Consider the following 18249-nt stretch of genomic DNA (forward strand, 5'->3'; position numbering starts at 1 on the left):
GAAAAGCTTCAATACAGTAAAAATGGGATTTTACAGTCTTTTAGTCAGCTTTTTCATTACCGTTGGCCTTCTGATGTTAATGTCTGTCTAAAGTAAAGGAATATTAAATATACTTATCACATTTAGGAAGAACAATTAAATTAATATTTTCAAGTCCTTTTTGGAGGAAGTTTTACGAGGAGTTTATAATTTTCATTGGCATTTACTTTTCAACATTTTTTTCCCCAGACTTCATCAGGAGGGCCATGTTAGCATAATGTACTTGACTAACAGAAAATACATTTTCTCTCATATATAAGCATAGATTATTTCATATTCAATTTGGATTTGGTTTTGCAGGCTTTGAAGGTATTTTAAATGATTCAAACGCTGTCTGTTTACTGTGCTCTGGGGAAAATGAATCGAGGAGACTATAATCTATAGAGCTTTATTTTTTCTGAAATTTCCGGTCAGAATATGTAATAACAACTCCAACAGCAATGCCAACTGAATTCCTATGCTTTTGGTCATGATTAGTTGAGTAATATGTGCTGAGCCTCAGCAGCAAGATCATGCAGACCTGTACTGGAAAAATGGTACTTTCTTCTATATCAAACTTCATTAAACATACATGACTCTCTGGAGAGCCTTCCTGAGTCCCATTTCCACTCTCTGCCCACAGGTGGTAGACCTCAGGCCACTATCCAGTTTTTAAATATAGACATATAGTTCTGTTCTCCTATTATCTAGGGCTATGGCCTTAAGCAGGACACGGGAGGCTTTTCTTAGGGGGACATGTACAGAGGTAATTTCTTCATCTTAGGTGAATTATTTCCTAAAATTGATCTAAGACTGAGTCCACTGTCAAGGTCATCTATTTCACTGCCAACTTCTTACAAGTCACAAAAAGGACATTATTCTCATCTATCCTAAATGTCACATGGTGCATAATGCCAGCATTTAAGTAGCTAAGGACCAGAAATTGGAGTGGGATGCTAGGAACAATTCAAAAACATGATTATGCATGGAGAGAAACAAATTATTCTAATATCCAAGATCCTTTGCAAGTAGGACTGCTACTATACTATTTTTGACTTACAGTTTGGAAGATGTTCAATAAATTGAGTGACTTTCCTATAACGATATTCCATTTATTCCAAGCAACCCATTTATTTGAATAATGTGTTTCAATACATACCATATACACACAAAAAGGAGTAGGACTCTGTCCATAAGTAATATTCACCCAAAGATTTATTCACCTATTAGGGGGAAAATCCTACGCTTTCATTAAGGAAAGAATTTGTAACAAAACTTTACTCTTAAGTTTTAATTATCAAAAAATTTAATTTCATAGTTTTGATCCATTTAATATCAATAATAATTGTAATGATAACTCAATCTGAAGGAATATCTTAGCACTTGGAGCCTTACAATTATGGAAATTAAACAAAAATTAATTTAATTATACACATGTGTTTGTTTGCAGAAATGATAGAGTGGTTATTAAATTTTTCAAAGCATAAATTTGTATTATATTAGCATAAATTTCTGTAGGGGAACTATAATGGAAATACAAGTTCGGGAAAAAGGAAAACAACCATTAAAGAAAAACTTGCTTATGTCTTTTTAAATGGATAATAATGGATTGCAAATTGAAGAGAAATTTAGTTCATTGGAAGTGTTTATAAGAGCAATGTAATGTTGTTTTTAACTGTCAATATTTACAATGTGGCACCAAATGCATCCTTTGCAATTATTTATTTATTCATTTATTTAGAGACCTAGTCTGGCTCTGTCACCCAGGCTGGAGTTCAGCGGCATGATCTCGGCTCACTGCAACCTCTGCTTCCTGGGTTCAAGCGATTCTCCTGCCTCAGCTTCCCGAGTACCTGGCACTACAGGTGTGCACCACCACACCCGGCTAATTTTTGTATTTTTAATAGAGACAGGGTTTCACCAGTCATGTTGGCTAGGTTGGTGTCAAACTCCCAACCTCAAGTGATCCACCCACCTCAACCTCCCAAAGTGCTGGGATTACTGGCATCTATTTAAACTTATGATAAAAATTTTAGATAACAACGTACAAATGTTGAGGAGTGTATACAGAGTTTCAAATTTATTTTAGGGAGGACATAAACAAAAAATATGAAGATGATTGTACTGGATCTCTGCCTGTAATTCTAATTTTGGTTACTTCTTGAAGAGACAGATTCTCAATGTTTTCTGTGCAATTACAAAGTCATTGAAGACTTCAGAGTCATTGAAGGCTTCAGGATGATTGTGACCATGTGAGCATGTGTGAGAGATGTGAAAATGTGCTGCGTTTGAGAAGAAAATTCCTGTTAAAATGTGGAAGGCAGAACAGAGGAGCAAGAAATTGAATGCTGTTATAATTTACCAGGACTAGAAAAAATATTTATGATATTTTGGAATGAATATTGACAAATACATAAAGTGAGTCTAGAAAAATAAAAATAGATGCTTTGTTTGGGGGGATGGTATTATCAATAAATTTTCTTTCTTTTTTTAAGTGATTTTTATGCATATATTATCTGAATTTTTTCCATAAAATGTATGTTAGATTCACATATAGAAAAAAGAAATGTCTCTGTAAACAATAAAAAATAGACAACTTATACATAAGTTATTGGCAACATTTACCACGAATGAAACCACAGTGTAAAGAGCTAGTACTCACAATGGACTAGAAGTCCAGTTTCTCAAACAGAGGACATAAGCATACTGATAGGTCGTAATGATTTAATCTAGCCATGGAAATTGTTTTTAATTAAAAAAATAAACTGCTAAAAAGACTTAAAGGGGCCAAAGGATGACAAAGACCAAATAACACATAATGTTCACTTTAGGGCAGTAGGAAAGAAGAGGGGACAGTGAGACTTAATGCATTCCCGAGGGCTCTTCTCTTGGTATTACCATCCAGATGTTGTCCATGGTCAGCAGCAGCAACAGTGTGTCACCCATAGGCAGCATGTAAGAATGCTAGTCACGCAATATCTATCAATATCTATGTGTTTACTCTCTGTCTCCCACACGGACTATAAGCTCCATGAGGGCAGGGATTTCTCCTGCTGTGTTCACTGTTCACTGCTTTATTTCTAGTGCTTCCCAACAGTGCCTAACCACAGTAAAGGATAAATAAACATGTGTTGAGTCACTGGATGGATGAGTGTTTGAATGAATGAATGAGTGATCTGAGTACTTAGTCTCAGATTAATGAAAGTCAGGGGAGGAACTTCAAGAGTGTTATAACTGCTCGTGTCAGATGACATGAGATGGATTTCAGGAATTTGAAGGAAGGTGACTGGATCTAAGATTTAGGAGATCATTTTGGAGAATTTTAAATTAATATTTGAAGTCTATTGCTTTAAAAATTAGTTTGCAAGTTATGCAGAGAAATAGCACACAGACTAAGGAGGGAACTAAGATTCAAGGAAGGTGTTTTGTTTATTTTTATTTTTTTCCCAGAAAATGGAAAACAAGAGAAGGAAAATTTCTCATGCCAACATAAAGAATAAATAAGTCCAATTACTGACATAAACACAAACAGTAATAGTTCTTTATACAGTACTTTGCAGTTCTTGAAAAACTTTAATAAATTTAATCTCCTTTAAAACTTGAAACTACTCCTTAAAATGCCCCGTTGAGATCCATTTCATCTCTGGAAATGGAAATGAGAAAGGCCATACCTTGTCCAAAGTCATGCAAGTTGTAACTGGTGGTGCCTAGAATAAAACTTGGTGGTTTGACCCATTTCAATGTCAGCACCAGTGAAGGCAAAAGTGACTCCACTTTGAATGCTAATCTGCCATGTTGACTTCTGATTAGCCTCATGACTGCCTCCTGGTTTTTACTTTATTAACGTTTACTTCAACTGACGTTAAGACCAAAGCAACCTTGATGATGTCATACAAAGTACAGGCTATGACACACACCACATTTTTGCCTGTTCTGGAAGGTTGCCTTTAATTGTCTTGCTGAAGAGCACATCTGCTTTCCTGGAGCTGTCTAAGCCTTGGGTCTGAGGAGTAGCAGTGTGGGGATCTGCCTGTCTTACTGCTATCCAAGGCCACGGTTCTGTCTTTAAGTTCCCTCAATACATCACCCAATATCGACAAACTGAATCTGTCTGCCTCCTTCTTTGGTTCCTTAGCTCCTTCAGGATTTGGGGGTCACTTTGCATACATGGCCCTTCCATGGAAAAGCATCATTTGAATATACTCAAATAAACACACATTTTTGTTTTTGAGGAGTATGTGTGTGACATGGAATAGTTTAATGGGGATTCTGGCTTAACATGCCAACTTTGCTTATATAAAAATGTTAAAACACTGAAATTTGTTCCTATCTGTCATGTTCATTTACTGTAGCTATTAACTAGAGCCCATAAACAAGTGGGTGGTTAATATCATTTTTACCCTTAGGAAAGAAAGAGTTTCAATATCCTTTGCATTTCTAAATCAAAGTACTCAGCATAATAAGTCTTTTTTTAAAGCACAGAGTATTAAAGATTATTGAAAAAATAACTGATCTAATTTAGACACTTATCAGAAATAAATCATGCCCTCAGAAAATGATATATCTTGAGAAAATACGCAGTTTTCCTTGAGAAAATGGCATCAGAAGAGGCAGAAGGAGATAAGCCAGATGAAACGGGATGGGAATAAAATAATAAACATGTTTAATATTCTAGGGCTCATTTTTGTAGCTGCATATTTTGGGCAACACTTTAGAATACAGTCTCACTGCAAAAAGTACAGAATCAAGGCATGAGAAAATTGAGCCCTAGCAACTAAAGTGGCTTGTTGATGTCATGTGACGGATCAGTAGTTGTGCAACTAAAGAAACAGCTCATGTCTCCTGATATGTTTTTTCTTCATACAATGTCACTACATGCAAGTTTCCAAACTTGGAAAGAGCCAGCATATAGGGACCCTGTGTTATACCTTTTAAAGAAGAGAGAGGCTGAAAGACTTGAATAAGTACTTAGCCTGGACAACGAGTCTAGAATTCAAGAAATGTCTGGATTTCAAAGAGGCTACTTTTTTATGCAGATTATTGCAGAACTCTCTACAGGGATTATCAATGGAGGCCTGGAAAACTATGATATCAATTGACATAATAAAATCCAAACAAACTGGGATGTAGTTCTACAAATTAGCTTTCTAAAACTCAGGGGAAGAATATATTATGTATATAGATTAATCTTAAGAAAAATCAGTTTCATGTTGTTGAAATTCCAATGTCATTTCCCATACCTCCTTAAATCCCAATTTATTCTGTCTTTCTAATTAGACTCAAGGAGTTATTAGTCCATGTGGGCCTGATGTCTATTCAGGTTTTTTAGGGGGGTGGGGGATGGAGTCTCTCTCTGTCACCCAGGCTGGAGTGCAGTGGTTCAATCTTGGCTCATTGCAACCTCCCCCTCCCCCTGGGGTTTAAGCGATTCTCCTGCCTCAGCCTCCCAAGTAGCTGGGATTTCAGGTACCCACCACCACGCCCAGCTAATTTTTGTATTTTTAGTAGAGAGGGTGTTTCACCATGTTGGCCAGGATGGTCTCAAACTCCTGACTTCAAGCGATCTGCCTGCCTCGGCCCCCCAAAATGCTGGGATTACAGGTATGAGCCACTGTGTCTGGCAGTCTACTCAGATTTAAAGAGCTACAGGTCATCATGCATTGCAACAAATCTTAAGTCTGATTTTACATTGTGACATAGTAAGAAGTCAAACTGTACATACAGAGTTTTCATTGAAAACTTGACGTTGGGTTTTCTTTACTGATAAATCTGGTAAAAGGAAACAGTAAATAATTTTGAAAAAAGCATTAAAAACCAGTCATTTCATTATAAGGTTTGTGTTCTTTAACATTAAAAGAATTAATTAAGTCTAATTAAAACATCTACATTCTCCAATATGCTCCAAGTGCTGTTTGTCAGTTTGCCAATCCAGCCCTTGAATTTTCAGACATGAAAATGGGATGGAGGGGCACTGCGGGAAGATGGTGTTGGAGGTCGGCGACATGGAAGATGGGCAGCTTTCCGACTCGGATTCCGACATGAGGGTTGCACCCAGCGACAGGCCGCTGCAATTGCCGAAAGTGGTAGGTGGCGACAGTGCTATGAGGGCCTTCCAGAATACGGCAACTCCATGTATCACATGATTGAGCTGTTGAAAGTGTGGATTCAAGTGAAGAGAGATTTTCTGATTCAGATGATGATAGCTGTCTTTGGAAATGCAAACGACAGAAATGTTTTAACCCTCCTCCCAAACCAGAGCCTTTTCCGTTTGGCCAGAGCAGTCAGAAACCACCTGTTGCTGGAGGAAAGAAGATTAACAACATACGGGGTGCTGTGCTGCAGGAACAGAATCAAGATGCAGTGGCCACTGAACCTGGTATCTTGGGAATGGAGGGCACTATTGACAGAAGCAGACAATCCGAGACCTACGATTATTTGCTTGCTAAGAAACTTAGGAGGGAATCTCAAGAACACACAAAAGATCTAGACAAGGAACTAGATGAATATATGCACGGCGGCAAAAAAATGGGATCAAAGGAAGAGGAAAATGGGCGAGGTCATCTCAAAAGGAAACGACCTGTCAAAGACAGGCTGGGGAACAGACCAGAAATGAACTATAAAGGTCGACATCAGATCACAGAGGAAGATTCTCAAGAGAAAGTGGCTGATGAAATTTCATTCAGGTTACAGGAACCAAAGAAAGACCTGATAGCTCGAGTAGTGAGGATTACTGGGAACAAAAAGGCAATTGAACTTCTGATGGAAACTGCTGAAGTTGAACAAAATGGTGGTCTCTTTATAATGAATGGTAGTCGAAGAAGAACACCAGGGGAGTTTTCTGAATCTCTTGAAAATATTCCTAGTATCAGCGAGGAACAAATTAAGGACATTTTCTACATTGAAAACCAAAAGGAATATGAAAATAAAAAAGCTGCTAGGAAGAGGAGAAGACAAGTGTTGGGAAAAAAGATGAAACAAGCTATTAAAAGTCTAAATTTTCAAGAAGATGATGACACATCATGAGAAACTTTTACAAGTGACACAAATGAGGCCTTGGCCTCTCTTGATGAGTCACAGGAAGGACATGGAGAAGCCAAGTTGGATTCAGAGGAAGTCACTGAAGTTGATCATTCTCATGATTTGGACATTTTTTAAGTACATTTTTGACAGTTTGAGGACTAAGCCTTTCTAAAATAACATCGTAATAAACCATTTTTACTGAGATTGCACCGTTTTGCACTGGTAAACATGAGAATCTGGAGGAAAGACAATTGTTTTCTTGTTTAAAATAGTGTATGTGCAGAAAGGAATGCAATTGATAGAACATTTAAGGATATCTCATGTCTGACAATACTTAAGAGTACATAGCACAGGCCTTAATTTCTCATTGTGTTGCATGTGCTAATTATGAGTATTACTAGTTGATAATCTGTTTTGTCTAGGTCATAACATACTATTCGAAAGTTTGTTTGCTTTTTCAAGTTTATCTTTGCAGTGAATTATGCCTTGGCTTTAAAACATTCCACTAAAATCATAATGGGACATATAAATTATTAAGTTGTTACAAATGCAAACAAACAAACAAACAAAAAGATGGGATGGAGGGCTTGTACTGGAGTGGTGCCTGGCTGGGTCATATCACAGCATTCAGACATTGTTAAGTATCATCCAGTAAGTTGGTCCTTGATACTGTCTATCTAGTATACCACGTGATTATCTCTTTAATTTCCTGAAATGGATCAAGATGCAAATAAAAGAAAAATGTGCAAACAACTTACTTTTTGCTTTCTCTACATGAATACATGTCAAATTAATTTGTGGTATAGAAAAAAATTTCCTCTCCAAAGCAGGATTCACAATAGACCATGGTTCAATCTAACAACAAAACGATGCTGAGGAAAATCGAGATTACTCTATGGAAGTACTGGAATGAGTAATGCAATTTTGCCAATGAAATGCTAAGTTACATGCGTGAAGGTGATCCTAAGCAATACTTTATTTTATTCTACTAAGAAACCAGTTCATTAATTTCTCTGTATCTTTGATTATGTACTATTAGCAGTAAAATATAGTTTTTGAATGACACATCTACCAAGGGAAATCAATTGGTTCTCAGAGCAGGGCAGAGCTCAGATATGCAGATATAACCTTCTTTTCCATTTCAAAAGTGAGACTGCCAGAGAAAGGCATGCAGTGAGCCTCTTGAAGTCTCTGAATTTGGAGTCACATTGAGGGGCAATTATAATTACCAAAATGTCTACGGTCATTAGAACTGATTGAACTTTTACTCCACACTCTACTTATCCAATCAACAGTAAAGTGGACTGTGTATATTACCTCCATTCTGTTTGTAATATCATAGAATCTTTTCCCGAGTGTCAAGAAAGTTTAAATAGTAGGCTGTATGATGGTAGATCAAAATGCCTAACAAGCATAAGGTAATCAAACTCCTATTTATTGACTTAACAAAAAAGGTCTTGTTTTTCACTTGTGTGTCTTTTAAGGAGATAAATTAAAATGATATTTTAACCTTTTTGCTTATCCCACTCAAAGACACACAGCCCATCTCTCTCAATCCTCCCTTTAATTATTTGCTAAGAGTAGTGCTCCTCTTGTGATTTTGACACTTCTTCCTCTATTCTGACTGAGCTCTATTGATGCAGCTGTCATGTTCCAGCAGCGTGCATCATTCACAGGGCTGATTTACAATGTTCAAACTTTTTTAAGTTCTTAAACTTATAATTAGACTATGTGCTCAATTTTTACACAAACAGTTCAGCATCTAAGTTTCTGCTTAACTACACCTTTGACACACTACCTTCTTGGCAGGTTCCAATTATACTTTATTGACTGGAGTTGTCAACATTGGAGAAAGCACACGCCACGCTCCTACCTGAGACTTGTTATTGACCATGACACTGGAAAAGGAGCACGTGGTTTAGTTAGCTGTGCCTTCAGACTATTTTCATTCACAGTTAGATGCGAATTATTCACTTTTCCTTGGTCAATTTTTGCCTCTTTCAAGATGACTGTGTGACTCTTGATTTATTTTAACTGTCTGAATCTGAACAATAGCAGGAGCCTATCAAAAGTCCATAGAAAAGGATTTTTCATTAGTGCTTTGCAAAAGCCATTTCGGAGAAATTAAAGTACTTTGTAATTGGCCCTTTCCCTTTTTCAGGCTTCAGTAGGATATTTTCAACTCAACTGAGATAACTTAGGGTCAAACTCTACTAACTTCTTTTGAGATCTTTGTGCTCCCTTCAGGGCTGCCACTAATTATAGGCAAAAATCTTTTGCTAAAATTTTAACATTTTACATATTTCAAGACAGTGAGATCTTTTTTTCACCTTCTGAATATACATTGAAACGTGGAACTGTCAACATAATTCAGGATTCCTGACATTTAATTTCAATCAAACATTTAATGCTGTAATTCCCTTTGCTTTTATATCCCTACTTTAAGTGTGTCTCTCTAATATATTGATAATTCATGTGTAATAAGGAAATGTTCTGGCAAAGAGAAAGTGGATTAATTTCTAGAATAAATTAAGATAAATCTAGGTCAATATTGAGATAATCTAATAACTTATGCCAATACATTTATCTGTTATGTTCTTTCTCCCAGCTGCATGATCAGTAGGCATAGAAAAACTAACTAAATATTCTTTGACTAATAGGTTTTGATCCATTTAACTGTGTTAACACAATTCCGGAAAATTAAGCTGACCAAGTTTCATGGGGGTATTGACCAACACGGCAGCATCCCCATGGCCCCTTCTGCTTGACTAAATTTTAGACAGGTTTCTTTCTAACTACAGGCTGTGACTTCTCTTTTCGTAGTGCATTTACCTTAGAAAAGTTGTAAATTCTTTCTCTGCCTCTTTGAGATGTAAATCTTCTGCAAGCCTCTTTTCACCTTTACAACTCAAAAATATTATTCTCAAGGAACTGGGAGCCAATTGTTTGAAAAATAATCGATAAGATAGGGCCCCTATTGTCCAGTCTCTATGTGAGGGTAGGAGTGTAACTTTAACAAGCACCAATTAGCAAACACATGTGGCTTAATCACATTGACCAACCTCCCTCTTAATCTTCTCCAGCACTTTTCCAATAGTTCACTCCAATGCTAAAACCTCTCCAGCCTTTTGTTTCAGTGGAGTTGAGTTTTTTTTCCCTGTACTGCAATGGTCTCTCTCTCCCATTGCAATAGTCTTGAACAAAATCTTCCATGACTGTTCAACTCCATCTGGTACAGATTCTTTTTGATGGTTCTTTTACTTTGACTCAATACATTACAGATTTCAATGAAATGAACCGTATTTTCATTCATGTATGTAACATGTAACTTGTGAATTCACCAATCTATTTTGGTCCTGTTTTGATTTTCTTGGGGTACTTTTCATTGTGCCATAAAATGCACAACAACTATAAACACCTCTACGCAAATAAACTAGAAACCCTAGAAGAAATGGAAAATTTCCTGGACACTTACACTTTCCCAAGACTAAGCCAGGAAGAAGTTGAATCTCTGAATAGACCAATAGCAGTCTATTGAGGCAATAGTTAATAGCCTACCAACCAAAAAAAGTCCAGGACCAGACAGATTCACAGCCAAATTCTACCAGAAGTACAAGGAGGAGTTGGTACCATTCCTTCTGAAACTATTCCAATCAATAGAAAACGAGGGAATCCTCCCTAACTCATTTTAAGAAGCCAACATCATACTGATACCAAAGCCTGACAGAGACACAACAGAAAAAGAGAATTTTAGACCAATATCCCTGATGAACATCAAAGCAAAAATCCTCAATAAAATACTGGCAAACCGAATCCAGCAGCACATCAAAAAGTTTATCCACCATGATCAAGTGGGCTTCATCCCTGGGATGCAAGGCTGGTTCAACATACGCAAATCAATAAATGTAATCCAGCATATAAACAGAACCAAAGACAAAACCCACATGATTATCTCAATAGATGCAGAAAAGGCTTTTGACAAAATTCAACAGCCCTTCATGCTAAAAACGCTCAATAAATTCGGTATTGATGGAACGTACCTCAAAATAATAAGAGCTATTTATGACAAACCCACAGCTAATATCATACTGAATGGGCAAAAACTGGAAAAATTCCCTTTGAAAACTGGCACAAGACAGGGATGCCCTCTCTCACCACTCCTATTCAACATAGTGTTGGAAGTTCTGGCTAGGGCAATCAGGCAAGAGAAAGAAATCAAGGGTATCCAGTTAGGAAAAGAAGAAGTCAAATTGTCCCTGTTTGCAGATGACATGATTGTATATTTAGAAAACCCCATCGTCTCAGCCCAAAATCTCCTTAAGCTGATAAGCAACTTCAGCAAAGTCTCAGGATACAAAATTAATGTGCAAAAATCACAAGCATTCTTATACACCAGTAACAGACAAGCAGAGAGCCAAATCAGGAATGAACTTCCATTCACAATTGCTTCAAAGAGAATAAAATACCTAGGAATCCAGCTTACAAGGGATGTAAAGGACCTCTTCAAGGAGAACTACAAACCACTGCTCAGTGAAATCAAAGAGGACACAAACAAATGGAAGAACATACCATGCTCATGGATAGGAAGAATCAATATCGTGAAAATGGCCATACTGCCCAAGGTTATTTATAGATTCAATGCCATCCCCATCAAGCTACCAATGAGTTTCTTCACAGAATTGGAAAAAACTGCTTTAAAGTTCATATGGAACCAAAAAAGAGCCCGCATTGCCAAGACAATCCTAAGTCAAAAGGACAAAGCTGGAGGCGTCACGCTACCTGACTTCAAACTATACTACAAGGCTACAGTAACCAAAACAGCATGGTACTGGTACCAAAACAGAGATATAGACCAATGGAACAGAACAGAGTCCTCAGAAATAATACCACACATCTACAGCCATCTGATCTTTGACAAACCTGAGAGAAACAAGAAATGGGGAAAGGATTCCCTATTTAATAAATGGTGCTGGGAAAATTGGCTAGCCATAAGTAGAAAGCTGAAACTGGATCCTTTCCTTACTCCTTATACGAAGATTAATTCAAGATGGATTAGAGACTTAAATGTTAGACCTAATACCATAAAAACCCTAGAAGAAAATCTAGGTAGTACCATTCAGGACATAGGCATGGGCAAGGACTTCATGTCTAAAACACCAAAAGCAACGGCAGCAAAAGCCAAAATTGACAAATGGGATCTAATTAAACTAAAGAGCTTCTGCACAGCAAAAGAAACTACCATCAGAGTGAACAGGCAACCTACAGAATGGGAGAAAATTTTTGCAATCTACTCATCTGACAAAGGGCTAATATCCAGAATCTACAAAGAACTCAAACAAATATACAAGAAAAAAACAAACAACCCCATCAAAAAGTGGGCAAAGGATATGAACAGACATTTCTCAAAAGAAGACATTCATACAGCCAACAGACACATGAAAAAATGCTCATCATCACTCGCCATCAGAGAAATGCAAATCAAAACCACAATGAGATACCATCTCACACCAGTTAGAATGGCAATCATTAAAAAGTCAGGAAACAACAGGTGTTGGAGAGGATGTGGAGAAATAGGAACACTTTTACACTGTTGGTGGGATTGTAAACTAGTTCAACCATTATGGAAAACAGTATGGCAATTCCTCAAGGATCTAGAACTAGATGTACCATATGACCCAGCCATCCCACTACTGGGTATATACCCAAAGGATTATAAATTATTCTACTACAAAGACACATGCACACGTATGTTTATTGCAGCACTATTCACAATAGCAAAGACTTGGAATCAACCCAAATGTCCATCTGTGACAGACTGGATTAAGAAAATGTGGCACATATACACCATGGAATACTATGCAGCCAGAAAAAAGGATGAGTTCGTGTCCTTTGTAGGGACATGGATGCACCTGGAAACCATCATTCTCAGCAAACTATCTCAAGAACAGAAAACCAAATACCGCATGTTCTCACTCAGGTGGGAATTGAACAATGAGATCACTTGGACACAGGAAGGGGAACATTACACACCGGGTCCTATTGTGGGGAGCAGGGAGGAGGGAGGGATAGCATTAGGAGATATACCTAATGTAAATGATGAGTTAATGGGTGCAGCACATCAACATGGCACATGTATACATATGTAACAAACCTGCATGTTGTGCACATGTACCCTAGAACTTAAAGTATTAAAAAAAAAATTGTACAACAATTTAGAGATTGGGTATGCTATTTATTTAAACTTGTTTAAATATAATCATAATTCATAATCACTAGATTTCAGCTGTAATTCTATGCACAATATCAATAAGGCCTATATTCATATAAGAATTTAGTGTATACATCGTTTCATTAGATTGATTTTTAACAATTTACCTATCATTCATTTTTTACAAACCTAAAGGCATTGTTCAAGATATTTAAAATTACAAAAATGAAATAAACATTTTTAAAAATCTTTAAAAATGTAATTTTCTAGTTTTAATCAACATAATGACATGTAAGATACTGAATTAGAGATAATAAAAATAATGCTAGGTAAATTTAATATGCAGCATGCCATCTGATAAATATTTTACATTCAGTCCTCATGTAATTCTCATAGTAACGTCTGAGAAAAGAGCTTTACAAGTAAGGAAACTGAGGCTTAGAGAGTATATGTAACTTGCCTAAGGTGTTCAATAAATGTTTGCTGTTTGAATTGTAATGACTTAGGTTATCTTCTGGGTACTAAATCAATTACTCTGCCTATTTTGTCTTTTAAGTTAGGTAATATGGCTGTTTTAAGGCCTTTTATAAGAGGTAAAAGCTCTGCGCCATGTTTTCTCAGAAATGGTGGCATTTACTTGAGGGAGAAGAAATCCCAGAACCAAGTAACGCTAAGCATCCCCCAAAAACTATGCAAGCTCCAGCAGGTGCTCCTTAGTAAATCCCCTTCTGCTGAGATCAGTAAGCCAGCTCGTTGGCGTCTTGGTGTGCATTGTGAACAGCTGTTGAGTCCCACACCAGAAGACACTTTGTGACTCAGCCGAATGATCCTTTGTAAAACTGTTTGGCAAATTTCTTTGAAATTCATTTAGCTGCAAAGTGCTATGTAAATGCAAGGTGATTACCTTTTTAATAATAAGTGAATTTATGTGCCGTTTTAAGTTTCTACCAGGTCTATTTTGTAGATAATTTATGGCAATACTCCATCATCAGCACCTATTTTTAGTCTTTCTGCCATTTCTAAGCCCCTAGTTCCAACTGTCTAACTTTGGATAAAATTTACATTCATGAAGAGACACTTCATTGCTATATAGAGAAGCTATAGAAGATGTTCAAATAAAAATATATATTTCAAAAGTTCCTGCTATGAGTTCTAAGCATTGCCATGGTTTTGTACAGAAAGATGGCAGTGATGCTGGTCTCCAGGCGTCTTAGTTTATGCTAGCACACAGACACAAGTCCTCTGAATGTAATATAGAATAAGAAATATAACAACACACATGTCAGAGTATAAATGGATTTCAAAGGTGGTTTATTTTCAGTAAGTTATTTAATGAACATAATTGAATACAAAGTATTTGTCAGGTGCTACAAATAGAGTAGTGAGGACAGTGACTGGGATATTTCAGTTCATGGAACATACTATCTACATGTTTAGTTGGGGTTTCAGGGAAGAGTGGGTAGGAGCCATAAAGATAGGGATGTCTGACAGGGTATTCCAGAAGAAGAGAAACAAACAAGGAAAAGCACAGACACAGGGATGTATAAAATATCCAAGCAAAATCATTGCAGAGCAAGTACTCTAAGCACCACCAGTATTTGCAGGTTCCCAAATTCTTTGTGAATCAAGTATAAATTAGAATTTAGGACAAATTGCCAAATAATGAAAAAATCAAATTGATAGGTATTTTGTGAGAAAATGAAACTTTATTGCCTTGCTTTCAATATATGCCAAGAAGTATAAATGTTTGGTTTTGTTATTTATTTTCTTAGACCCCAGGATATATGACTTACTCAACCTTGTAGGAAAATCTCTAACAGAATCCCTCTATGAGAGGAATTATGGTGATTAAAAATATCTTATAAGAGATGTCTGTACTCCCTTATTATTTGCAATAGCCAAGATATGAAGTCAACCTAAGTGCCCATCAACTGATGAGCAAAAAATGTGGTAGATAGACACAATGGAATACTATTCAGCCTTTAAAACGTAGAAAATCTTGCCATTTGCAACGACATAGATGAATCTGGAGAACACTGGTAAGTGAAATAACCCAGGCACAAAACACAACTACCTGTGATCTCACTTATGTATGAAATCATTCTACTATAAAGACATGCACACATATGTTTACTGTGTCACTATTCACACTAGCAAAGTCTTGGAACCAATCCAAATGCCCATCAATGATAGACTGAATAAAGAAAATGTGGCACATATGTGCCATGGAATACCATGCAGCCATAAAAAAAGATGAATTCACGTCCTTTGCAGGGACATGGATGAAGCTGGAAACCACCATTCTCAGCAAACTATCACAAGAACAGAAAACCAAACACTGCAGATTCTCACTCATAAATGGGAGTTTAACAAGGAGAATACTTAGACACAGGGAGGGAACCATCACACACCGGGGCCTGTCAAGGGGTGGGGGGCTAGGGGAGGGATAGCATTAGGAGAAATACCTAATGTAGGTGACGGGTTGATGGGTGCAGCAAACCACCATGGCACGTGTATACCTATGTAACAAAACTGCACGTTCTGCACATGTACCCCAGAACTTAAACTATAATAAAAAAAATTCAAACTCATAGAAGCAGAAAGTAGAATGATGGTTACCAGCAGTGTTGGGAGTTGAAGTGTTGGTTGAGAGATACAAAATTTCTGTGAGATAGGAGGAATAAGCTCATGAGATCTATTATACAACATAGTGACTATAGTTAATAATATTCTTGAAAATCACTAACAGTAGATTTTAAGTGTTCTTACCACAAAAAAACATAGATATGTGAGATAATGCATATGTTAATTAGCTTGATTTAGTCATTCCATTATATATATATATACACACACACAGATATATATTTCAAAACATCATACTGTATATAATGTATACATTTTTTTCAATTAAAATTAATTGAAATTTTAAAAAAATCTTATAAGTTAGAGTTTTTACTCAGTCTAGCCAGAGTTATACAATAGTAACTATCGACCTCAAAATTTCATTGACTTACAACAAAAAGTTTTATTTCTAGCTCTCAATCTGTTCCATTCTCTCCTTACTCTGAGACCACATCTGACAGTAACAGCTTCTTTCTGGAACAATTCAGCTATGATAGAGGGAAGTAGAGAAGCCAAGGAGAACCATAAGCTTTACCTTAAAGCTTTTGCTGGAAGGAACTGGGCTCCCTTTTGCTTAATTAGTGGTGTGCTGGAGTTTCTGCATATTGGTTTGCAAGAACCAATGTTGAATTTTTATAAATTTGATGAGCAAGTGGTTAAAGATGGCCATTAATAACAATTAAATTATATAAACTTACAAGCAAGGAAATTTCATTAAAAATGAATACTTAAAACTCACCAACTCTTAGTTTACTATATTTTATTGTCATCTATGGTCTTAAGGTTATTTACATCTGTTGTATCTGTATGATGGAAATAATATTCAATAGCATGCTACTGCATATCTCTTTCAAATTACAAGTTCAGTGACGTCACATCATTTCAAGATGATTTACACTACAGAAATCAGAAAACTCTATAAATCAGTGCTTTGGAATACTCCTCAAAATTTGTGATCACGTTACTCACAGTCATTGGCTAGAGCAAGTCATGTGGTCACACCTGAAATCAAGATGGCCAGGAAGTATGTTAAAGTCTAACACAGAACTTGAGATGAAAATTTGGGAGATAAGAAAGGGAAGGATTCATCATTGTAACCATGTCTCAACTCTGATTCTCTTGATTTTCCCTTATGTTTAAATTCATGTATTGCTAACGCAGCAGGACCCTTGCAGTCTCCTCATTTAGAATCTCTCATTTATCAGCAACATTTACGGAACATTTACCCTGTATAAAGGAAACATGGAAATATCTATAACAACTCATTTTAATTATCGCCTCTTTCTTCACTACTATATTGCTAAAAAGTCACGATATTGCCCCACCTTCTTTCATCAAAATTATTGCAATCTTGGTAGATTCCTAAGTTTCATACACATGTGTGCATGCACACACACACACACACACACACGTTATGTCTTTTTACGCTAATGTGATAATGGATAAGAAAAGAGGTAAAGACCCTTCTTCTTTTGGTTTGGAGAGGAGGTCTTCTACCATAGCCTTAGGGCTCTGGACACGAAGAGTAGAGCAGCCCTCAGTTTCCCCCAACCAAGTCATTATTTTATGTTGGGACTAATTGGGTAAAGTAGCTGCATAGCCAATGGGGTAAGATGCTTGGAGGAAAGTCCAATTTCTTCTAGTAATACTACCAAAGAGAAGAACTTGGTTGAATTTAATACATAAAATAGGAGAGTAGCAAATACACTCTAGCCTCTTTTGTACATGAAAGGCACAGATGTAACTCAAAATGATGTCTTCTATGGCATTTAAGACACAATAAAAACATTAATTCATTCACTTATTCATCCATCAAAACCTACTGCTAAAAGATGTTACTTAAAAGGAGAACTTTTTAAAAAGAGGGGAAAAATGGAGGAGTTCAGGATAACACGGGTATAGGAATTTGGAGCTCCCTTGTGAAGCTACTTGACCTTGATCCTCTGCTAAGAAGTAGGTGTCTGTTGATTATAGCTTAAACACCGCATCTCTAAGATAATTCCATTCTTTTACTCATGAGGTAATTGTGGTTTGCCAACAGATAGATGATTTCACTCAAAAGTTAGTGGCCAAGTCCAAGATCAGAAACCAGGTTATTTTCTTCTAATTTAGAAGTCCTATAATCCCAATTCTATATGTATAACTATTTTTGTGAAAAGTGACAAGTCTACAAACTTCCACCTAAGTAAATACCATAGAAAAAGAAATGCAATTTCAAGAGTAAAAGCATGCTTCCAAATGAGCTCATGGATCTTTGAATGCTCTTTTATTATTTTAAGTTGTCCTCTCAGACCAGTTGCCATGGACTTTACAGAATTCTGAAACATTATTTTGTCTATAACATTGGCTTCCTACTGTGACCTGGAGTGGTTTTAGTTAAT

The 18249-nt window shown here is 36.6% G+C and overlaps 1 protein-coding gene and 1 pseudogene across 1 annotated transcript in view; one reads left to right on the forward strand and one right to left on the reverse strand.

Annotated features, from left to right (window-relative positions):
- The window catches only part of GPC6 (glypican 6), a 609430-nt gene that overhangs the window by 418161 nt on the left and 173020 nt on the right, over positions 1-18249 (reverse strand). The gene's annotated exons all lie outside the window — the stretch shown is intronic.
- LOC108519932 (phosphorylated adapter RNA export protein pseudogene) lies at positions 6000-7173 on the forward strand (annotated as a pseudogene).

This window comes from Rhinopithecus bieti, unplaced genomic scaffold (genome assembly GCF_001698545.2).
Source record: "Rhinopithecus bieti isolate Rb0 unplaced genomic scaffold, ASM169854v2 scaffold_46235, whole genome shotgun sequence".
In the NCBI taxonomy this organism is placed as follows: domain Eukaryota; kingdom Metazoa; phylum Chordata; class Mammalia; order Primates; family Cercopithecidae; genus Rhinopithecus; species Rhinopithecus bieti.